The sequence below is a fragment of the Lagenorhynchus albirostris genome, chromosome 17 (assembly GCF_949774975.1).
Source record: "Lagenorhynchus albirostris chromosome 17, mLagAlb1.1, whole genome shotgun sequence".
NCBI classification, from domain to species: domain Eukaryota; kingdom Metazoa; phylum Chordata; class Mammalia; order Artiodactyla; family Delphinidae; genus Lagenorhynchus; species Lagenorhynchus albirostris.
The window spans coordinates 3,743,485-3,768,896 of record NC_083111.1 but is presented as its reverse complement, the minus strand read 5'-3'; the positions used below and the strand labels follow the sequence as shown (position 1 = coordinate 3,768,896).

The following is a 25,412-nucleotide window of genomic DNA, read 5'->3' as shown; positions in this document are numbered from 1 at the left end:
TTTTGAAATATGTGTTTAAACTCACTAGCAGTCTCAGGTTTACCCACTTCACAGATATTTGAGGGCCTGTGTGTGGCAGGAGGTGATGCTGCGGGAAGGGCTGTGGAGAAACACAAAATGTTGACTTAAGTGCATCTAGGGTTCAAGGAATGTCATGTTTTATTATTAAAATTGCAAATAGCGCTGATGAGAATATGCTGACGGTGGGTTTGGGGGTGATCCTGGCAGGGGGCCCTATAATAAGGACAAGTCTGGTTTAGGTGGAAGCAGCAACAATTACAAGGAAAGCTGCACAATGCATGTCACACACAGCAAAATGGATGGACCCTCACATGACGTGCTTGTCAAAATGAGGGGCTTCTCCTGCTCTAAGCCTGGACTTACTTTGGCTCTTTCAAAATAAGCAAGGAGGAGGGCATCTCATGGTAGCAAGGGACCTAGAGACCATTCTGCAGGGTTTATTCTGCTATCTCTTCACCCTCTACACAAAACTACTTTTCACAGCATTCAAAGATGACCACTGTATGTCCCCTTAAATTCACATGTTGAAAACCTACCCCTCCAGCGTGATGGCACTGTGGGGACAGTGGGAAGTCATAAGGTCATGCGGGTGGAGGCCTCAGGAGTGGGATTAGTGCCCTTATAGGAGAGTCCCCAGAGAGTTCTCTTGCCCTCTTTGGGCCACGTGAAGATACAGTGGGAAGCTGGAAGCCAGCAACCTGGAAGAGGGCTCTCTCCAGAGCCCGGCCGCGTTGGCACCCTTGTCTCAGGCTTCCAGGCTTCAGAACCACGAGAAGTTAACTTCTGTGGTTTATAAGCCACCCAGTCTGCGGAGCTTTGCTATAACAGCCCAAACGGACAAAGAGAACCACCCTGGATTTGGCTCTCCACATGTGTTCTGCATCCTTTTTTCCAATGCATTTGCACAGATTTGAACCTCTTATCATTGAGAGTGGCAGAAATAAAGATTTGGCCAGATAACAGGTCCTGCTTTAAAGCTGGGGAGGGGGTTGGTGCCACCTTCCACGCCCTTCTCTGTGGTGACACGCAGTGTGAATCTTCTATGTCATGTTGGGCGGGCCCTTCTTTCCTCTCCAGAAGCAACATAAAACAGTAACCAGGACAGCGTTTGAACAGGGATTCTCCACAGGAACTGTGCAAGCATTACATGTGTCATGTGTTGCAATAATGTGAAGTTTATCTCGCTGAGAAAGGAACACAGGGATCTTGGTGGGACTTACTTGGGAACAATAGTTAACAGTCAACTTATTTCCAACTGTTTTCCAACAGAAGGGAAAAAATAATTCAATATATGGTTAGTTTTAAGAGGCTCCATGCCTTTGAAGGGGATTTGAATATTCTCCGGGAACAACACTTGGACAATCAGATGTAATAATAATAATAATAATAAATAATGGCCAAAGGCAAAAGATAGAATCGCAGAGCTTTTAAAAATGTATTTAAAAAGTGATCAGCGACTAGCTGTAAGGGAACAATTGCCCCCAAACAGGACTAAGTATTTCAAATGTTCAGAAAACACCAAAAATCTTTATGCTGAGATCTAAATAATCACCTTAGTTTCCATCTCCTCTCACTGATTGCTTTATGGGAAGCAGAGCTCTCCAGCACGCAAGTGATTTTAAAATATTGCTTAGTATTTTTTATCCCAAGACAATTACCAGTTCATGCTGATGCCAAATATAAATTATGTTTATTTCTCTCCAAAAACCATGGCAGGGATTTTCATGGCATTCACTAGAGCATGTGATCAGACGCGTGCATTATTTTGAAAGGTTACTCATACATGAGCTCCAAACTCGCATGTACACTTTGTTGAGGATGGTGACAGTGTTCGCTGGTCTGAGCTTACATCAGTTTATTTCACTTTCAGATGAGCTCTTACATCGAACTCTCGGCAGTACTGACTTATTAAAATGCTAGCGTTTGCCAACTAGAACACTGTCAAGCGTGTTTCAGCACCCCCGTTCACGCTGCCATTCAGGGGAAAATGCTCTCACTCTCACACTGCATCACAAGTGACGGTCTTAATCCCACCTGAAGTAATAGAGCTACTTAATTTGCTACTTAATTTCCAGCATCCCCCTAACGATGGCAAGTGTCCCTGCAAATGTCAGGCGTGCAGTTCTCAGTATCAAAGTAGATTTTGCACAGTTTGCTCTAGGAGAGAGTGCTGTTGTTTCTTCCCTTAGCAAAGTCACCAAACAAGATAGATTTTTATTTCTTCTACAGTACAATGGCTGTAAAAGAAACAGTCATCTTTATATACAGCCTGTCTTCCTGGCCTAAGGTTGAAATAAATACAGAGAATATGTTTGAATTTAAGGCTCTTCTGACCAACACAGTCACCAACTACTTACATACTGCATGCATCTGTCTTTTACGTCGTTCAAATGCCAGCTGCAGACTGCATCTCTTCCCGAGTCCCTGTTGCTAATACTATCTGAGCAGGCTATTTTGATGTCCTGTGAGAATTAGGCTTCTTTTGGAAGCAGAAACATAACTCCCACTGGTCCTGATACAAGTTCTGCATGTTGCAGAATGAAGACAGACAAGGTATGAGAAAAATGAGCTGCTTACTTACGACGGCATAAGGTGTTAACCAGCTGTCCGTACTTCTAAACTTTAGAACTATCTCCAAGTTAATAAGAGCACATTCGATCTTGTATAGACCCACATTCTTTCCTGGGAAAGGCAGTGAAGGAAGCAAATGTCATTGCCCAGAGTTGAGAAATAAACACAGGAAGATGTGGGTAATGTCTTAAGTAACAAAGGTTGAAGGGCAGAGCGCAATCACTTGGATAAATTAAAAGCTATTCAAATATTTGCTAGAACTCAAGCTTTTAGCTTCCTGGAGAGCTCATATTCTTCATTAGCATTATAAAATGAGATTCATTCATTATTTATGCAATGGGACGGATCATATTGGCACAGAAAGAACTTGAAGCTTTGCTGGACTCTGTGAAGTTGATCTAGGTTGAATGGAGCGTGGCCATCAAGGGTCTCCTGGTAACACAACGACCAACTTTTCAGAGAGCTCAACAAATGTACGTCAACAACTGTGCACCAGACCCTTGTAAGAGTTTTAAGAAAGAAATGGTCAAAGAATGAATACAAATGAAAACTAAAGAATAGGAAAGAGAGCCTTGCTCCCATCTCCTTGATTCATTAAGAAGATTTATGGAAGCTGCAGGCATGATCTATAGTGACCAATCAGGTGTCTTAATCCGTGATATAATCAAGTGATCTCAGAAGATCAGGACTGTGACCCTCCCACAAGTTACGAACCTCAGTATTAAATCAAAGCCATCCAAAGCTTAGGCTGATGGCAAATCTGTGCAGGATGTGAGGGGATGCAGACATCTCCACCTTCACACTACTGACAGCCGAGGGACGCTGGACAAGACCTAGAAGCAAGGCCATCTCTGACCATTCACACCAGGCATCCTAAGACCACCTTGTGGACAGCTGTGCGGGGAGGGCAGCCTAGTTAATGGGATGGCGTAAACCTCCATGCACTTACTGAGGGATCGCCAAGTGGCAAACATTTCACTCCTCCTGATTCTGGGACAAGAGAGAGCTTTATTGTACCTCAGTGAACTCTGCATCCCATAACCTCCTCTTCATTTGGTTGATGAGGAAATTTCATGGCTACGATGGTTATAACTGTTTTTAATTGAGGTATAACTGACATATAACATTATATGAGTTTCAGGTGCACAACATAATGATTTGATATTTATATATACTGCAAAATGATCAACACAATAAGTCCAGTTATTTGTCACCATACATAATTACAGATTTTTTCTTGTGTTGGAAAATTTTAAGATTTATTCCCTTAGCACCTTTGAAATATACAATACAGTATTATTAAGTATAGTCTCCCTGCTGTACATCACATCCCCATGATTTAAAACATATCCAATACGTCATAATTTATACCCGTGCAGTCAAAGGGGTGAATGGATTAGTGATATGATGGCCTAGGTTGTGGCACATTTTAGAGAGGGAAGTCTCTAACCAGTAACTACTATGATTACTTCCGACTAAAAAGAGGAAAATATTATTCCCAGTTTAGAAGAGTTTTCTCTTTGAAGGATGAGTGATACCCCCTGCCCTGTTCTTTGAAATCTGTTAGAGTACCTCAGTCTCTAAACGTATGGACAACGTGATATAATGAAAGGCTGATACAGTTTGCATACCTAGACTCACAAAAGTCTGTGCCCGTTGCTCTTTTCAAGTGACCTGTTATTTTGTAGCCTGCATCCTAGCAGGTGGAGGACATTTAATTAAATGTCCCATGTAGAATACTCCACACAAACCTGGCCCTTTGCAGGTGGTCCATAAATATTAATTTTGATACTCTATCAGGCAAACAAGAATGAGACATCTCTGCCATTGAGAACCTGCTTGTGTGGATTAGTTTTCTCTCAAAAGCCTAATTTTGTGGCAAATCAGACTTTAAAGACAAAGGTAACAAATTGATGTGTCCCAGTTTATTTTGGGTTCCACACAGCATTCGGTAACCTTAACAACAGTGTTGTCTGAGAACGAGAACTACTATCCATCTCCCCTTGAGATACTAAATGGTCTTCCTCATCCACTACTGGCAACAATTTTTTAAAAACAAGGAATGTTTTTAGTAGAAATACAGGAAAGGAAATGGAGGGGGAATACATGAGCCCTTCCTTAAGTATCTATGATGGCTCGTATTCCAACTACACCTTCAAAACTATTACCAAATGAAATGTAAGCCTGATTACATAAGTTATGAGCTCTTAGAGCACATATATTCACATACAGCAAGATGTATAACTTTAGGAATTTTGTTCAGGAAACAAACATAGGGGTTAAAAAATGAGAACTGCGTTTGAAATTTTAAGCCTAAAAGCCAGAGCCGTACTGCTTGCCAAAGAGCAGTTATACTTCTTGGCTGGTACGTAACCAAGGAGATCTTGTAAAGAGAGATGGTTTTCAGTATTTTTTAATCAGCCAAACCTAAGGTAAATGTCTATGATCTTACATTGAGAAGATGTCCATCTTTAAGCTCCCCAGTTGATGCTATGTTAAGAAAAAAGAAACAAAACAAAGACAGTACATTCACTACCTTCTTCAACTTCTGTAGTAGATACATCCATTCTATACTAGAGCAGGGTGGTCTCCACTCAAAAGAATTAGTGTTTGCCTTTTAGCACTTAGCATATATCCTGGAGGCTGCCGGGAAACACGAGGTACCACAGGATCCATCATTCACAGTTTCAGGTACCCTATGTAATGGCTGGATTCTCTAACAGCCTAGAAATCATTGACCATGTTCATCTGCCTTCTGTGGCACCTGCCTGGAAAAAAATCTAGGAAAATGAAAAACATTTCCACTACACGAGCATGCACCTGGTGTCACTGCCAGAGAGGTCATAACTAATGTACTGACACAACACTGAGGGTCTGACCGGGTTGACTGTATTTTCCAGTTGTATAAACTCAGCGGCTTTTTAAAACAAGTTCAATCAACTTGACACAGCTTCACAGGGTATAACATACAATAGGTAAAGCCACTCAGCATAAGATGACTCAAGTCATGGGTATGAAAGAGGTCACTGGGGTTTTTTTTCTTGGTTTTCCTTTTTTCTTTGGACTTCATTTTTTCAGAGCTGTTTGAGGTTCACAGAAAATTGAGGGGGTGTACAGAGATTTTCCATATACCTGCTGCACCCACGAATGCAGAGCTTCCCCCATGATCAATACCTGCCACCAGATGGTACATTTATTGCAAATGGTGAACCTACGTTGGCTCATCACAATCACCCGAAGTCCACCCTTTACATTACAGCTCACGCTTCACGCTGCATATGCTGTGGGTCTGGACAAATGTATAACATGCATCCACCATTATGGTATCACACAGAGGATTTTCACTGCCCTAAAATCCTTTGCCTATACAACCCTCCTCACCACCCAACCTCTGGCAACCACTGATTTCTTTTTTATTGTCTCCATAGTTTTGCCTTTTCTAGAATGTCATATAGGTGGAATGAAACAGAATCTGTAGGCTTTTCATATTTGCTTCTTTCACTCAGTGATATGCATTTAAGACTCCTCCATGTCTTTTCATGGCTTGAGAGCTCATTTCTTTTTAGTGCTGAATGATATTCCATTGTCTAGATGGACTGCCGTTTATTTATTCATTCACCTACTGAAGGGCATTTAGGTTGCTTCCAAGTTCTGGAAATTATGAATAGAGTTGCTATAAACATTTTTGTGCAAGTTTTTGTAGAAATATAAGTTTTCAACTCCTTTGGCTAAGTACCAAATAGTGAAAATTCTGGAGTGTACGGTAAGAGTACGTTTTGTTTTGTAAGAAACTGCCGGACCGTCTTCTAAAGTGGCTGCACCATTTCGTCTTCTCACCAGCAGTGAATAATTCCTGTTGCTCCACATCTTCACCAGCATTTGGTGTTGTCAGTGTTTCAAATTTGGGCCATTTTAGGGGCTTCCCTGGTGGCGCAGTGGTTGAGAGTCCGCCTGCTGAGGCAGGGGACACGGGTTCGTGCCCCGGTCCGGGAAGATCCCACATGCCGTGGAGCGGCTGGGCCCGTGAGCCATGGCCGCTGAGCCTGCGCGTCTGGAGCCTGTGCTCCGCAACGGGAGAGGCCACACCAGTGAGAGGCCCGCGTACCGCAAAAAAAAAAAAAAAAAAAAAAAATTTGGGCCATTTTAATGGTGTAGTGGGATTTCATTATTTTAATTTGCATTTCTTTGATGACACATGATGAGGAGCATCTTTTCGTATGCTTTTTTGTCATCTGTATGTCTTCTTTGGTGAAGTATCTGTGAAGGCCTTCTGCCTATTTTTAACCAGGTTGTTTGTTTTCCTATTTTTGAGTTTTAAGAGTTCTTTACATATTTTGAAGAAGAGTCCTCTATCAGCTATGTTTCCTTTTGAAATATTTTCTCCCAGTCTTTGTCTTGTCTTCTCATTCTCTTGACAGTTTTCCACAGAGCACATGTTTTAAATTTTAATGAAGTCTAGTTGACCAATTATTTCTTTCACAGATTATGCCTCTGGTGTTGCATCTAAAAAAATCATCACCAGGGCTTCCCTGGTGGCGCAGTGGTTGAGAGTCCGCCTGCCGATGCAGGGGACACGGGTGCGTGCCCTGGTCCGGGAAGATCCCACGTGCCGCGGAGCGGCTGGGCCCGTGAGCCATGGCAGCTGAGCCTGCGCGTCTGGAGCCTGTGCTCCGCAATGGGAGAGGCCACAACAGTGAGAGGCCCGCGTACCGCAAAAAAAAAAAAAAAAAAAAAAAAAAAATCATCACCATACCCAAAGTCATCTAGGTTTTCTCCTATGTTATCTTCTAGGAGTTGTATATTTTTGTGTTTTACATTTAGAGCTATGATCTTTTTTTGAGTTCATTTTTGTGAAGGGTGTAAGGTGTGTGTCTGGATTCAATTTTTTGCATGTTGGATGTCAGCTGTTCCAGCACTATTTATTTAAAGTCTCTCTTTGCTCCACTGTATTTCCTTTGTCCAGGATCAGTTGACTGTACATTGTTCTATTTCTAGGCTTTCTATTCTGTTCCATTTGTCTATTTGTCTACTCTTCCACCATAGACATACCACATTGTCTTAATTACCATAGCTTTATAGTAAGTCTTGAAATCTGGTAGTGTTAGTTCTACAACTTTGTTCTTCTTCGATATTGTGTTGGCTATTCTGGGTTTTTTCCCCTCCCTATAAACTTTAGAATCAGTTTGTCAATACCTACAAAATAACTTTCTGGGATTTTTATTGGGATTGCACTGAACCTACAGATCGAGCTGGGAAGAACTGACATCTTGAAAATATTGAGTCTTTCTGTCCATGAACATGGAACATTTCTCCATTTATTTAGTTCTTTGATTTCATTCATCATTTTTGTAGTTTTCCTCATATAGTTCTTATACCTATTTTGTTAAATTTATATTTAAGTATTTCATTTGGGGGGTGCTAGTATAAATGGTATTGTGTCAATTGACTTTGTATATTAAACTTGTTTCCTGTAACTTTGCTTTATCACTCATACATTAGTTCCAGGAGGTCTTTTTTTTTTTTTTTGGCTGATTATTACAAATTTTCTATATAAGCGATCATGTCATCTGTGAACAAAGACAGTTTTATTTCATCCTTTCCAATCAATATATCTTTTTTTCTTCTCGTTCTTGTTTTAATGCATTAGCTAGGACTTCTAGTATAATTTTGTAAAGCAGTGATGATAGGGGACATCCTTGTCTTGTACCTGATCTTAGTGGGAAAGTTTCAAGTTTCTCATCATTAAGTATGATGTCGGCTGTAGTTTTTGTAGCTATTCTTGATCAAGTTGAGGAGGTTCCCCTCTATTCCTAGTTCACTGAGAATTTTTATCATGAACACATGTTACATTTTGTGTGATGCTCTTTCTGGATCTGTTGCTATGGTCAAGTGATTTTTCCTTTTTAGCTTGTTGATGTGATGGGTCACATTCATTGGTTTTTGAATGTTGAACCAGCCTTGCATACCTGGGATAAATCTCACTTGGTTGTGGTGAATAATGATTTTATAGATTGTTAAATTCAATTGGCTAATATTTTGTTGAGGATTTTTTCATCTTTGTTCATCAGAGGTGTTGATCTATAGTTTTCTTTTCTTGTGAAGTCCTTGCCTGGCTTTAGTATTAGGGTAGTGCTAGGAAATATTCCCTCTACTTCTATTCTTGAAAGAGACTGTGGAGAACTGGTATGTTTGATAGAATTCATCAGTGAACCTATTTGCACCTGGTGCTTTCTGTTTTGAAAAGGTATTAATTATTGATTAAATTTCTATAATAGATATAAGCAATTCAGATTGTCTATTTCTTTTTTGTGTTTGTGAGTTTTGGCAAATTGTGTCTTTCATTGAATTGGTCCATTTCATCTAGGTCCATCATTTAAAAAAAACTTTTGGGGCTTCCCTGGTGGCGCAGTGGCTGAGAGTCCGCCTGCCGATGCAGGGGACACGGGTTTGTGCCCCGGTCCGGGAAGATCCCACATGCCGCGGAGCGGCTGGGCCCGTGAGCCATGGCCGCTGAGTCTGCGCGTCGGAAGCCTGTGCTCCGCAAGGGGAGAGGCCACAACAGTGAGAGGCCCGCGTACCGCAAAAAAAAAAAAAAAAAGGATAGATACCTAATCAAAGTGGTAGTCAGTTTCATACATGTTAATGGTTAAGAACTATGTAAGGACTACAATAGATGTTGCACTTTACCTTGAAAAAACATGAAATTTACTCGGGGAAGGTGTGTACAAAGAAATGCAGCTTGTGAGTTATAGTCAAGCGGTGGAAGGAGTGTTATCAGAAATTGGAAGGAAATTTTTAACACCAGATATGGACAGATGTGACAGACAGTGAACTGACATAGAGGTAGATGCCTGGGATGCGGGGGTGTGTGTGTGTGCGTGTGCGTGTGCGTGTGTGTGTGTGTGTGTGTGTGTGTGTGTGTGTGTGTGTAGTTTCTATACTCCTCTGTGACCTGGTTCAGTTGGGTGGAGTTTTCTGTGTTTCTTGTGGATATCTTACGCATAATTAGCACATGTGAAACTCTAGCTATGCTCAAATTGTTCCTTAATATATCAATCATGTTGGAACAAATTCACATTTTCAAAACAAGTGTTATAGCTTAACTAATTACACTTTATTTCCATCTTAACATTTGCCATTACATCTACTTCTTATCCTAATTTCTAGTCTCAATGCTTCTAACGAGGTGCCCTCCCCGTTTAGGAAACCTATTCTTCCAGCCGTGCTTTTGGTGGCAGTTAAATCAGTGGGTCGCTCTGTCCTTCAAGGGGTCTATAGCTCTAAGACTTGCAGCAGCTCTCTTCAGCAATTCGATGTAAAAAAATGTCTCTCCCCTGACACCTTGTCCTCCCACTGAAAAGCGGACAACCTCCTTTTTCTGTCCAAGTCCTACTCTGTACCCTGTCATGCCTCCGCCTAATCTCCTGATTCTCTTCAACTAATAAGCGTAAGGGGAAAGGCTCCACATCTATAGCCACCATATCTCTTCACACCATGACAGACTCTTTACTTCCCTATCAGCTCTCTCGGTAATAGCCTCCTTGCTGGCAAATTCATCCTTTTTCTTTCCATTTTCATGCCCCATTCCTGTAAAACACCTGGTTGCTGGTCACTGTTTCATTTTCCTGGGGCTGCCATAGCAAAGCACCACAGGCTGGGTGGCTAAAACAATAGAAACGTGTTCTCTCACCGTCGTGGAGGCTGGAAGTCTGAATCCAGTTGTCGGCAAGGCCGTGCTCCCTCTGAGACTCTGGACCGAGTCCTTCCTGCCTCTTTCTAGCTGCTGGTCGTGGCCATCACCCTTGGCTCACGGCAGCCTTCTTCCAGTCTCTGTCTCTGTCCTCACAGGCGTTTCCCTATGTGTCACTCTTCTCTCTTATTAGGACACCAGTTGTACTGGATCAAGAGCCTGCCTTATTTCCAGTATGACCTCTTGTTAATGTACATCTTAATCACATCTGCAAAGACCCTATTTCCAAATAAGGTCACATTCACAGATACCAAGTGTTAAGATGTCAACATCTTTTGGGGGGATACGCCCATAACAGTCACCTCTTCTTTCTTGAAACTCTCTTGTTCATTTGCTTTCCAAATGCAATAAAAATATTTTTAAATTTCTGAATGTTTACTCTGTGCCCCCGTCTGTGCTAAACATTTTACATCGGTTTTATATATTCCGCACAATCCTCACAACTCTTAGATAGGTGCAATTCTTTTTGCCCATTTTACAGAGGATAAAGTTTTAAATAGCTGCTCACAAATACACAGCCGGTCAAGTGGCTCAAATGTGAATCTAGGAGATCTGATCCTGACACCCACACCTATCACAATCCTTTGACCAGCAACCCAGGATCACAACTACTGGGAAAATTAGTACTTCACTGCTGATCTCAGAAAACATGGCTGAAATAGAATGATGGGAGAAAATCCCAAACCGCAAAGATTTAGGAGAGAATGGGAAGAGAAAGAGACAAAGCAAGAAGGGTAGATTAGTATTTCAAAAGGTTTTGCAAAGAAGGGGAGGAGAACAGTCGGTCGTTTCAGAGCAGAACAAGGGTCATTCTGAGAACAGGGGAGCATAGCATTTTGGTAGAATGAAAGCAGAGGTTAACTAGAAGCATCCTGAAAAGGCAAGAAGAATAAGGTCGGCTGATGGAACACCATCCTGAAAGGCAGACGAGGATGTGATGAAGACCACACATCGCGGTGCTGGTCATTGAAAAGGCACCATTTCACCAGGTCACCAGGGAGGGGTTAGAGAAAGATGTTTTTTTCTCTCGTGTCTCAGCTTTACCAAACATCTAACATCTATCTCAGAGCAGACGTCATTAAACGCCCTTTTTCTCTTCTCCCCACAAAGGTTTTTGGCCTAATTAAGGGGAGGGTCGAGCCATTCTTTTTTGGCATTCCTCCAATACATAAAACCTGATTACTATCTGCGGCCCATAATCTTTTTGTTTAATATGTAGCCATTAAATGAGAAAATGTATTCCCTCTGAAAAGTGGTTACCTTCTTTTTGTAATTTATTCTGTGTTGGGATTTCGGTTTCTGAAGTTTTTTCTGCATTTAAGCAGAGCAACTCTACCAGCTTTTCTCGGTAACAGTTCACATGTGAAAATTTGGTGGTCGAGATGTAGATGTCATTCAAAAATACTTCAACTTCTGTGACTGAGGGAAAAACTCAAGGTAAATTGTCCCTAGGAGCTGACATCCACAGGAGCGTCAGTCGTGTCAGCGGGGCATTGCTTAGTGCTGCAATTCCTACGTGCCCAATGCAGTCAGTGCGAAATGTCACCAAATTCCAAGTTTCAGGTCCACCAAAAGATAAATAAACAAACACATAAATAAATAGAAGAAGAAGAAGAAGACGAAGACGGAGGACGGAGGGGAAGAGGAGAGAACAGAAAAGAGAAATATACAGAAGAAAGCCACACAGAGCTTCGCCAAAATCAGAATGACATGCTGGCCCCCATTTAGCTAATGGCTAAGAATCTGTAGATCCGCATAGACATCTAACCTGCAGACAATGAAGAGGCCCAAGAGAAACGTTCCTGCTCTTAACGTGCACACTCACTGCCTTTCTCAGGCCACCAGCCTAGCCTGGGCTCCCTCTGCACTTCCTCCTGCCTGTAGCCTCCACTCGTGTTTCTGCACAGACCCCCATCCCAGCAATAGCCACCCACCAGCCATCTGCCAAGCTGCCTTCCTGCCCTCATTCATCTGAAAAATTATCTTAAATCCCACCCCATCAGGAAGACTACCCCAGTCTGTGGGCAGGATTTTAAGAATCAGCCTCAGGAATATAAAGACAAGAATGTTTTATGCTTTATATAAAGTGCTTTAATTGTGAGCTCTTTCGATCTGTACAGTAGCATTATAAGGTATTATTGTACCCATTTTACAAGGGAGGAAATTAAAGCTTAGAAACATTAAGTGGTTTGTCCACATTTCCTAGACAGTAAAGGTCACAGCTGGAACTCAAATAGAGGTCTTCTAATTCCTGCTGGTATAAATTGTTCTTAAAAGGGCAAAAATGTATGATGCACTCTATTCTAGGAACATAAGCGATATTCAAATGATTGTGCAAATGCCCTGTGAGCGCTTAATAAATATTAAACCTATTCATCTACAAAACTAATTGCCTTCATACAGTAGTAAACGAGAAGCAGGAAACTGCCTTCTAGGAGTGAAGGGCTTAGCCACTAACTTTGCCCAAGCAACAGAGAGAGAGTACTATTTAGTGTTTCAATTTGCAAAAATGCAATGAAAAGCTCAGCTGAATCTCTGGGCAGGTTTATAAGCAAATAATAACCATATAAGATACGTGGGATTCCTTTATGATGCCCTCAAAGTGAGAAGGATCACAAGGGAAATTTAACAATGAACGCCCCAAGAGCAATGAGCAAATATTCAACAGACTTCAGCCAAGTCACTGTCATTAAACTTTCCTGCTTTCAACGTGAATATGCAGGAGTGTCTCGTCTATGTCAGTCAACGGATAAGATTCAGGAGTTAGCAGCTGAGCGAGGCCCAGGCCCTACAGTCTAGGAGCTCTTCTCTGCCTGCTCTCTTTGAACTTTCTGCTCTAATGGACCCTTGCTCTGATTTTGTCTTGGTCATTTTTCTAAAGATGTCTCATTTTTTTCCAGCCTGTCTCTCAGTGACATTTCAGGTGCTCCTCTAGGGTTGACTCTGTAGTCTACGGAGGGTAGCTGTCAAAACTGCTGCAAAGCCTGACATTATTTTGCAAGCCTTTTTTTGAAGGAAGAATCTTTCTCCACTCTCTATACCATCCTACAATCAAGGCTCCCTTCAAGACCTATGATTGGATCAGGAGAACATTACAGTTGCCCCACTGCCACATACAACATGAACCAGTTATACAAAAGGGAAATTTTCACTGTTCTGACAGTAATGAGATAGTCAGTGTTTCAACACTACTTGGCTGGTAGCTCTTAAATTTCATGGATTTGGTCACATGACATATTATAGGCGCAAAGTCACATTTGCATCAGGTCGGTCCTTATTCGTCTGCAGCGGATTACAGAAATCACAGCCGTAAATAGAAGATTTCATAGAGGAATAGAAGTTTAATAGAACAAAATATGATAAAGGGGAGATCATGACTTCTGGAATGACATATTGAGTCCCTCCATGTATCCACTCCGCCAAAAATGCGATAGCAAAAATGATTGAAATCAAAATTTCAAGAACTCTGGAAATTAACCAAAGGCTCGCAATGATCTGAAGAGTACTTATTCAATGAAAACTCTAAACCTTGGTAAGAACAGAAGGGTCTGTGCACTGTAACTTGATCTACTTCCATTTTTCTCTCACCAATTCCACAATATCCTTAAAATTCAGCCACCTTGCAACCACAGTAGCTGTGAAAACCAACAGGAAGCCTGTGTACTTCCAGACACAACACAGACTACTGAAAACCAAAAATAAGGGGAGAACACCGGAAGCAGTAAAAGAAAACAACTCATCACATACAAGCGATCCTCAATAAAATTAACAGCTGACTTAGAAAACATCAGAGAGCAGTAGGATGACATCTTCAAACGGACAAAAGAAAAACTGTCAACCAGGAATTCTACATGCTAATTAAGACATTCCGAGAATTCATCACTAGCGGAACAGCCTTACAATAGAAACTAAAGGGAATCCTTGAGGTTGAATTGAAAGGACACCAGAAATAATTCAAACCCATACCATTGAGAAAGTTAAAAGACAACTCACAAAATGGGAAAAAACATTTATAAGTCACATATGTGATAAGAGACTCATATCCAGAATATATAAAGAGCTCAAAGTCTTTAGTAAAAAGATAAATAATCCAATTAAAAACGAGCAAAGAATTTGAATAGACATTTCTCCAGTGAAGATATACAAATGTCCAACCAGCGCATGAAAAGATGCTCAGCATTACTAGTCATTAGGGAAACGCATCTCAAAACCACAATGAGACATCATGTCACACCTACCAGGACGACTAGGATCAAAGAACAGACAATCATACATTTCTGTGAGAAGGCAGAGAAATAACAGTCCGCAGACGTTGCTGGTGAGAATGTAAAAATGTTTCAGCCACTTCGGAAAACAATTTGGCAGCTCCTCAAAATGTTAAACACAGAGTTACTACGTGATACAGTAATGTTACTGCTAGGTGTCTACCCAAGAGAAACGATGACACACACAAGCATGGATGTTCATGGCAGCATTATACCTAAAGATTATGTTTATTCATAGCTGGAAAATAGAAACAACCCAAATGCCTATCAATTGATAAACGGCTGAATAAAATGTGGTCTATCCATACAATTAAATATTAACCATAAAATATGAAATACTCATACTTGTTACAACAGGGATTAACCTTAAAGCATTATGCTAAATTTTAGAAAGCTATACACAAAAGACTCCATGTTGTATGATTCCATTTAATGTGAACTATCTAGAACAGGCCAATCGGTGGAGATAGAGAGTAAATTACTGATTTCCAAAGGCTGGAGAACAGGGGGTTGGAGAGTTACTGCTACTGCATATGGATTTTGGGGGGAGGGTTATGAAAATGTTCTCAAATTAGAGCGTGGTGATGGTTGTACAACTTTGAGAATATATTAAACACCAAAAATTGTACACTTTAAACAAGTGAATGTTATGGTACGTGAACTCATCTTCACAAAGCTATTTTAACAAAATGGTAAGAAGTGAAGATAACTTACATAGATCCATAGTCACATACGGTAGCTTGCAACAAGGTGCTGAGAAATTTTAATTAAAGGATTCACAGACTTAGGAAATGAACTTATGGTTATAGGGAGGAAGGGTGGGGGAGGGAGGGATAGTTAGGGAGTTTGGGATTGACATGTACACACGGCTATATTTAAAATGGATAACCAACAAGGACATACTGTATAGCACAGGGAACTCTGCTCAATATTATGTAACAACCTAAATGGGAAAAGAATTTGAAAAAGAATAGATACATGTATATGTATAACTGAATCACTTTTCTGTACAACTGAAACTAACACAACATTGTAAATCAACTATAATCCAATATAAAATAAAAAGTTAAAAAGATTTTTTAAATATATCATCAGTTTTACTGCAGGGCAAAAAAAAAAGAAAGATACTAAACACTACATATGGCAGAAATAAACACCATGATTTGGGGTGTGTAGTAATGATTTAATAACAATTAAAATTTACCAATTACTATGTCTTGCTGGGCACTGTGCTATAAATTAGACACTTTTACAAAGTCCTTTGTCAGAATGGATCAAGAGAATCCCATTTCTCAGAAAGTGTCATAAGGAAATAAGACAGTTTTGGTAAGTAAAAAGAAGAAACTAAGGTAAAAAAATGTCTTTGTACAGCATTATTTATAATAGCTAAAACCTAGAAGCCATTTAAATGTCCAACAATAGTGAAGTGTTCATCTACCTTTGGTAAATGCAGTGGTAAATTTCATATACATAATATTTAATCAATAAAAATTATAACTGGGAAGACTAGCTCCTTGTTTAAATAAAGGGCTACAAATTTGCTTATGTGCTACAATATTAACAGCAAACATGTATTGAGCATTTCAGATACTGCTCTAAACACTTTCCATGGATTAATTCATTTAATCCTCATGGTAACCCTTCGAGGTAAGTGATATTCAGGCACATAGCAGTTAAGTAACTTGCAGAGGTCAGCATGCTAGTAAGAGGTAGGGTCAGCATTTGAATCTTGGCCATCTGACCCCTCAGACCGTGTTTTAGCCTGGACCACCTTTGGTGGAGGCTGGACCACCTTTCCAGCATAGCGTCGTACGCCAGGGATACAGACAAGGACCAAAAAAGATACTCCAAATGGAAACATCTGACTTGATGGAAAGATTAGGAGTAAATGTTTTCACTCTAATTCTTTAACCTTCTAAAGTTCACATACTTTTTGGCTTTATACAAATAGAAAGCGAGGGAGAAACAAAAGTCTTATACTCCCATCATTATTCTTGTTTCCCAGCTCCCTCAGGGTAAAAGATTTCATGTTTACCGAGAAAATGTAATGCAAACGCAATACCAAAGCAAACAAACAAAACTTTTCTCTATTCCATCTTGAGTGTATTATAATATGTCTTAGTAAGAAAGTTATATCAATTTTACCTTGAATATATCTGCATGGTTGGGGTTAAACAGCTGGTGTTTCCCAGATCCCAAAATAATAGGACCTGAACATCTCGTTTCTCCATAGACATAAAGGGATACTGTTGCCGCAGTGCCGGCATTCTCAAGATCCCCAGTGACAACAGTCACCTTCCAATCTCCTTCTGCAAAGGAGAAAGGAAATCAATATGAAATTGTGGAGGAAAACCACATTGATATTAGGAAATGAGGAATTCTGCGTAACCTACTTAGTTTTGAAATGAATAATTTGTGAACTTAAGAAGTATGAAAATCATTGCTAATCATGGACTCCCTTTTGGAAGGTAGCATGTAGAAAAGTTTTGGCAATCTTATAGCATTTTAATTACGAAGCAAATAAGCAGTGGGCTTTTCACGACAACAGATACTTGGGGGAATTTAGCACTAGGTGTTTGGCTGGCGGATTTAGGAGTCTATTTAGGCATCACTGGCAGGTGTGGGTGGGAATGGGTGACAGACATGCTGACAGCCTAACATGAAGGCATTATCTGCACTAGGAGTCACCCTTTCAAGCCGGGGCTGGTGACACACTTTAGAGATCCGAGCAGAATCATGGAGATGATGCAGAAGACCTAAAAACAGAGCAAAAAGAGCTAAAAATTTTTTCAAGGAAAAATACTGGAGTCCCCTAAGGGTTGGAATGTTGTATGTAGGACCCAGCAAAGGAAGTTGGGTTTGGGAGACGGAGGATGAAGAAAAGAGGGATTTGAAATAAAGAAAGACAACATATCATGTAAGCAGAATGGATGGCTGAGCTCCCTGCCCTGGTGGTGCTGGGAACACAGGAAGGCTGAGCAAGCAGAGAATGACAGAAAACATCTTTTTAAAAGATCTGCAGCTTGTTCTACGATTGTTTAGCTGGAAAGACGAACCGAGATGGTATTTATTTGATCATTTGGTGCACTTTGGAAAACTATACCATCAACCCGGCAGCAGTAAACCCTCTGACGCTGAGGCGCACCAGGCAGTTAGGCGTAACAGAGGATGAGGTCCTGTCGGCTGGAAATCTATGCAGGGCACACAGGCTACTCATCATGGGTCATCCCTGGATTGCAGGGACAATTTAAAGACGTCTTTATAGTTATTTCCAAAGGCTCCATGAACACACACCACCTTGTGAGCATTTTTTACATTTTCAAAATGTGATTAAGACCCACCACCAACCCGGACACCTGAGTTCTCAGCAACGTCTCCAAGACGTTATCTTCCTTTCAATACATAATGCTATCCTCCCCTCCCCAGTGTGTCCACAAAGATCATTCATATATCTGATTGCTTTAACACAACTTGTGTGAAGTAAATTTTGTGTAATGTTAGAGTTGATAATGAAGGCGGAGCTTAAGGCTTGGTGCCAAGATGGCCCAGGAGTACAGACCTGAGAAAGGACCCCTCCGCCCCTTCTACCCTGTGGCAAGTATGCTTTGAGGAACTGTTATTCACATAGGAAAACAGGAAACATGCAAATTTCAAACTATAATTCCACTGAGAATCCTATCACGATTTCGATTCTTACAGAAAGCTTTCCACCTGGGCTTTGATGAATAATTCAAGAAGTTAAAGAATCTCTTTCCTTTTTCTAGATCTCTCCCATCTCATCCTCATCTCCTTCCCTGCCACCTGAGCCTGCCCTGGGACCTGGCATCATGCTTTCATGGGGAGAAGGTCAGGAATGAGTTTGCACATCAGCTTGGATGTCTTGTTTACTAAAACAGAGGCAAGCAACAATGATCCATGGATTTATATGATACTCTTGTGTTCTTCCCTTTTGGAACTAGCATGTCACCAGGACATGAGCTTTAAAGATGGAGTTACTAATGAAATATCTAATGTGATGATTTTTGTTGATTTTCAAGTTTTCCTGGGCATAATTTTCTTTTCTACCACTGGATGAAAGTAAGTATTTTCCAATATTTCTATAGTATACTTTTAAAATATGATCGCTTAACTTCTCTAAGAATGTCTCAGTATCATACAAAATAGGAACATTTGTAGAAAATAACATAGAGGAACACTCTGAGTCTATTTAAAAGTTCTACTGTCCTGAGAAACAGTTGATTTTTATCAGAGTTAAAAATATGTTCATAATTTTTGTATTGCGTATAATATGTGTCACAGTTACAAGCTTTTTTCTGTAATTTGTGAAACTTTTTCACCAAAAAAATCAAAAGAACATGAGTTCAGATATTCTGTCTATACAAGTTTTTCTTTCTTTTTTCTTTCCTTGTAGCTGCTATCTATTCAACCAAGGAATCATACCCCAAAATACTGTCATCTGTTAACCCCTTTAGAAATCATTTCTATTAACTCAAAACTCCCAAAGGAAGAAACAGAATTTCATGTAATTGAAGTATTTCTTATGTTTACCAATGTTTTGAAAGGCTTAAAAAATGCCATTGTTGATAATCTACCTCAGACGGTCCCATTTTATTCTCTTTTTGTTGGCTTTTGACCTTAAATTGGGGAAGACACTAAATCCTGCTACAGAAAAGAGAAGAAATTTCTTGGAGACTTCGTCCTACTAGGCTTATTTTTCTTTTGTGTCAACAATATTTTTAAAGAAGTCTAGATATACTTTATGATCTCTAAATAGCCCGTAGTAAGTTTGGATTTCTTGTCAATAAGGAAGTAAGGTTTAACAGGAACTTCCACTTTAACAATGAAAAGTATAGGCTCTGTCGTTTGACATTCCTATGCACCTAAGGGCAATAAGTATATATACAATCGAACTAGAAAATCCTGAACTTCAGGATACAAAGCTATGCCAACAATGGGAATTCCATAATACCTGCTAACCAGCTGGTTTACAGATATTAAGTGTCCATATTACGTACAAGCCTTGTGATGGACATTCAAGAGGCTCTAAGGGACCACGCGAGTCAAATCAGGAAATCGGACTCAACAGAGTTTATAGATCTCACCTAATACCAAGCTTCCTGGTGATTCACTAGCAAACCACAAGCTAAGTGTTCTTCCTTTGGAAAGATCATAGACCAGGGTTGGCAAATTATGGCTCACTGGCCAAATCCAACCTGCCGCCTGTTTTGTAATTAAAGTGTCACTGGAACCAGCACCCTCGTTTGTTTATGGATTGTCCGTGGGAGCTCTCGTGCTACATGGCAGTGTTGAGTAGCTGCCACAGAGACCACACGGCTTGCAAAGCCTAAGATGCATATTAATCAGCTCTTTATCATAAAAGTTCGCTAACGCCTGCCCTAGATGACCAATACAACTCAAAAAGGTCCTCTCCAGCCTGCAGCGGAACATGTGCTGGTTCAGATTGAACGTGTGGGATATAAACAAGGCAATGCAGAGCCATCACGCCCCATCGATTTCCCAGCTCACGTAACAGTTTCCAAGCATGCCCCAATCCACAAACACCAGGTTTATTTACAACAGGCAGCCTGGACAAACCAGGCGTATCCTGCTGTGTCATGCTGCATGATTTAGAGAACTCCTCGCTGATAACTCCCAACCCACTTGCTCTTCTGCAATGTGACCACCCTACTGCTCTGTGAAGAGGTGGAGTCTATTTCCCTCCCCGTGAGTCTGGGCTGCCCTTGGCCAATACAACACAGCAAAAGTGACATTCTGGGACTTGCGAGTCTAAGTCAGCCTGGGTCTGTCAGAACACTCTCTCGTGGCCCCCAGAGGCACACAGCGAGGCTTCAGGCAGGTAGGTAACTCCAGGTGAGCACCCGCGGCGGCAGAACCATGGGGCTGAAATCACAGGAGATTCACCTAGGCAAACCCACTTAGCTGAGCCACAATCTACTGAAAGATAACATAAATCACTGTTTCGAGCCACTAAGTTTTGGGGTGGTTTCTTGTGCAGAAAAAACTGGAGCAGCTGTTCAGACCAATTCACAGGCAGGAGCTCTCAATTATCTTTTTACATACAGATACCATTTGTGTCTTTTCCAGGAGGGCTGACTGTTAGCATGTAGGCAAGGACTTTGACTGAGGCATCCCTTCCATTTCCCAGGTAAAGGGGAAAAAACAAAACAGACTGCAGGCCTGCTGGTAACTTTTTCCTCTCCAAGTTTTCTTACTAATTGGAGGTTTATCTTCAGGAAGGCATGAGCGAGTTACTTTGGTGAACAAAGTCCCTGTAGCTGGTGGAGTTCAAAGCCCTTTCTTAGATCTGAGCACTTCATCTTCACCTTATTCTGTGCATTGTGTTACAGGGGTGCACGGACTTGACGTGGTGGCTCAGAAAATTGTCCCTGTGGTTGAATATAGACACTTCTGTGTCTAGAAGCGGTTTCAGTTACTTGGCGACTCTCCACTGAGTGAATACTCAAGAAACGCAGGGAGGATGCATGGAAATTAAGCTCTTGCCATGCACTTGCTTGTTCACATACTGAGGGAATGTCTTCAAGCTGCCTGCGGCCACGCAAAGCACAGGAGCCACTGTGGGACTGGTACACTTTGCTTGAAGACACACACACAGCAGCGCCCCCGACACGTACCCAAGCATCACAGGGAGACGCAGCGAAGGTAACAACACCCAGTGCACCTGTGCAGGTGCACCTCCGCGGGCCTGGTTACGGGAAGGGAAGGTGGGGCCAGCCCATGAAGACAGGTACCACGCCGCCGCCGAGACGCTTGCGCAGCGCCTGCTAGGTGGAGGGGAGCCTCGGCGCAGCGGAGATGGAAGAGAAAGAGAACTGCAGGCCCTGAAGTTAGACAGATCCGCCTCCACCCCAAAGCCCCCGGGGGAGGGTCCCCCAGACGCCACGTGGTGAATCCAAGAATCCCTTCCACCCACCGTCCCTTGGCCCCTTGAGAGGGGCCTTTCCCCACCTTTACTTCCACGGCGGTATTTTAACCTTACTTACAGATCGGCAAGCCTGTGAAATGCTTAACTCAACTCTGCTGGTGATACTGACACCCGCCGAGCCACAGCACCCCCGAAAGCAGCCTCCGACCCCTGAGGCCCCCTCACAGGACAGCTTTGCTTTGCTCCACCCTCCAGCCATCCAGAGGGCCCCTTCCCACCTCCAGGCTCAGCCAGGATGTCCCTCACCTACCTCTTCTCCTCCCCCCCACCCCCTCCACCCCCGTGAACTCCTTTGACCCCGGGCTCAGCTCAAGGTCACTCCCTCTAAGGAGCGTTTCCAGACGCCCTTCCCACTCACGAGAATGAAGCCTGTCCCTGCTCTCCTGGACCCGGGCACACTTCAGCCCTTAGACAAGTAAATTAACGCCACCTCTCCATGCCTCCCACCCCCTGAAGGGCACGTTTCTATCTTAAATGTCCCTGTGTCCCCAACGCCTAGCACAACACCAGCACACGGTAGCCTCTCAGACAAAGAATGAGTGAAAGGTGCATACAACGTTTGGGGATCTGTTAAGAAGTATTTTGAAAAGTAAAGACCTCATGGGTGAGGAAGGGCATTCAAGGTATTATTAGGAATGTTTCAGCACAATATAAAAATATTTCTCAATTAACAAAGAACAAGTCTTTCTGATGATATGTCATCAGTGTTATTTTTTGTACAAAGGACAAGGACATTGTTATTTCCCTCATAATTGGTCTTGTTATTAGCACAAAGATAACAGAAACAATATTGACCTCGTATGACCCAAATTTTGAAGGGTAAGTAAATACATTTCAATAAGATTGGCAAAGACATTGTAAATAAGACAAATTGTTACTTTATTCTAATTTTGATCATTTTATCTCCAAACAATTCTATGTATATAAACTCACAAGTCCTTCAAAATACAACCTCATAAGAGGATCATGAGATTTTTTTGAAATTTTTAAGTACTTTACAAATATTTTTATTCTTCCAAGAGACAAATATTATTAATCCTATTATACACGTAAAGCAATAGAGAAATTACATGCTGACTACCACACGAGTTGGGAAACATTTGATTCTGAATTAGAAACAGTTATGCTTCCTAGAATAAAACGCTTTCAAACAATGCTTAATATTCTCCACTTTAAGTCCGGAAAACAACCATAGAACACTATCAGCAATGAATCTATTATATATTTCATACTGATGTTGGATTAGGGGGAATCTCTTGTCGTCTCTCAGGTTCTGTTCAGTGTGTATTGCTGTGTGAAGGACACCCCAGTTCTAAGTGGGGAAGCAGTGCCAGAGACCGTGGACAGTGGTGCAGCCTGCTCCCCTCTCCAGCCCAGATGCCGGTCCAGTGGGGCTGCTGTCAGATGCTCAAGACCCATGACACATCTCATCACCAGGGAAAGGAGATTAAAAATGAGCATCTTCTGCGCACATGCGACGCACCAGGGTCTGTGTAAGCGCTTTACAGATATAATTTTACCTAATCTTCACAGCAGCCTGATCGTTTCTATTACTGTCTTCGTTTTAAAAGAAGGAACTGAGACACGGGGAAATACAGTGATTTACCCAAGCCATGCAGGGAGTAAGTGGTACCATCAAGATTTAGAATCCACGCTATTAACCAAGATGCTCAGTAGCCTCTCTGCACGCTGGAACCCGTTACATGTCACTATTCAGGTAGAATGACTGTTCTCTAGGGCAGTTTACCACGAATCCCCTGCCCCTCTGGGGGGTATATTCAGCTCCACTTCAAACCTTGACCCTTGGCAGGGAAGACGGCATCACAGTTAAACGGCAAGTTCCTGTCAGGTGCCCAGGTTCCCTGTGACCAGCCTCAGCCTGGATTCCAGCTTCTCATCAGAGGCGTCCTATCACAAAATCCCCATCAGACTCACACTCGCTGCTAATTCTCCCCGTGCCTCTCCACCACCTCACTCTGCTGACCTACCACCTCACTCTGGCTGACCTAGAGGCCTCTGCTCACCACCACCTCACTCTGGCTGACCTAGAGGCCTCCCTGTGGGTATCTGCTAACAGTTCTCAAGTACTTTGTGTTCTGATCGCCAAGCAGTGTACTAGGTCCCAACCTACCTTCAGAAGCACATCGCTGTACACCAGTCACTAGAACAGCAACCCATGACCTTCATTTTACGTAGACGTCAAGTCTTGACTGAGGCATGCATGTCTCCGTGAGCTACCCTCTACCAGTTCTGCTGCTGCGGTCATCGACTGCCGTGCAGCAAACCACCCTAAGCTTGATGCCGTAAGACAGCAACGACTGCTGCTCTTGCCAATGTGTCTGCAGTTTGGGGCAGGCTCGGCAGCGAAGGCTCTTCCCTGCTCCACACGGTGTCAGCTGGGGTGGCTCCATTGCGGGCGGGGGGATCTGCTTCCAGGATGGCTCTTACATGACTGGAAGCTCCGCCAGGGCTCAGGGCAACAGCCTCTGTGTCTCCGCAAGCAGACCTCTCCACGTGGTCTAGGCCTCCCCGTAGCATGGGGGCTGGGTTCCAAACATCCCCAGAGAGAGAGGCAGGGCCAGGCAGAAGCGACATCCGCCTTTCAGGACCTGCGGTGCACAGCAGAAATGTCACATAGTGTAACTTCTGCCCCACACGCTTAGCTGAGGGAGTCTTAAAAGTTTGCCCAGGTGACTCCACCTTGTGATGAGGAATTGGCAAGGTTCTGGAAGAGTGTATGGGACAGGAAATGTTATAACTGCAAACATGTGTAGCAGATGCAGTCTGCCCCCTTCTGACTCCCCTCAGCCCCCTTTTCCAACAGAATCACGATTCTCTAGTTCAGTGGATCCCAACAGGGGGCTGATTTTGCTTCCAGGGGACATGTGGTGATGCCTGGAGACATTTTTTATGGTCACAACTGGGGTTGAACGTTATTAGCATGGAGTGGGTAGAGGCCACGGATGCTGCTAAACATCCTATATTTGACAGTCTCTACAGCAAAGAATTATCCAGCCCCAAATGTCAGCAGTCTCAACGCTGAGAAACCTTGCCTCAGATTAAGTAAGAACCACTCGATTAATTTATTTCACCCCAAACCGTACTCTGCTATCTGTGAATTATCTCTAAACACAAACTGGGTGAAAGTAGGCTCTTTGTGGCAATGTGTCTGCATAGCTGTTGGATGTTCTGAAGATGCTGAGATCACAGTATTTCTGTGCTAATGTCAAATCCACTCCATTCAATTACTGTGTTGAATTACGGGTTTTTTGTCTCAGTCAGGGAAAGGCGTGGACCAATATTCTAGAATCAATGGCACACGAATGACTAGCCAAACACTGGCTATTTAACGGCAGGAGAAAATGAGGCGAAAGCCAAGCCGGGGCCTGGGAAGCCCTGTGTCCTCTTCCTGGCTGCTCACTTAGCTCTTCCTTAGACCCACGCCGAAGGTTCCGGGCACCCAACAGCAAGTCCCAGCAAACATCTGGCCTCTGCTGCGGAGAGCGCGCTAGGCTCACCTTCCTCCTCGGGTTCCACACCTCTTCACACACGGCCCCTCCTGCCCATTAGCCCCTGGAGTCTGATGGCCCGGTTGCAGGCGGTGTGTCAGGGCCGGTGAGGCAGAGCCCAGAGGCGGCTTCGCTGGCACGTGCGCTGCACACACCGCGGGCACTTCTCTGCGACGCTGGCCCCTCACCGCACCCCCCCACCGGTTCCCAGGCACCCCCGCTGTGTCCTCCTCTCCAGGAAGCCAGACTGACACGGGCAGAAGGTTCTGACGCAGGAGTTCATTACTGTCCCCACAGCCACTGAAAACTGTGCCGTAAGTGATGGGAGCAGG

General features: G+C 42.6%; 1 pseudogene; it reads right to left on the bottom strand.

The window, feature by feature from the left end:
* The window catches only part of LOC132508413 (lipoxygenase homology domain-containing protein 1-like), a 92,063-nt pseudogene that overhangs the window by 43,930 nt on the left and 22,721 nt on the right, over positions 1 to 25,412 (bottom strand).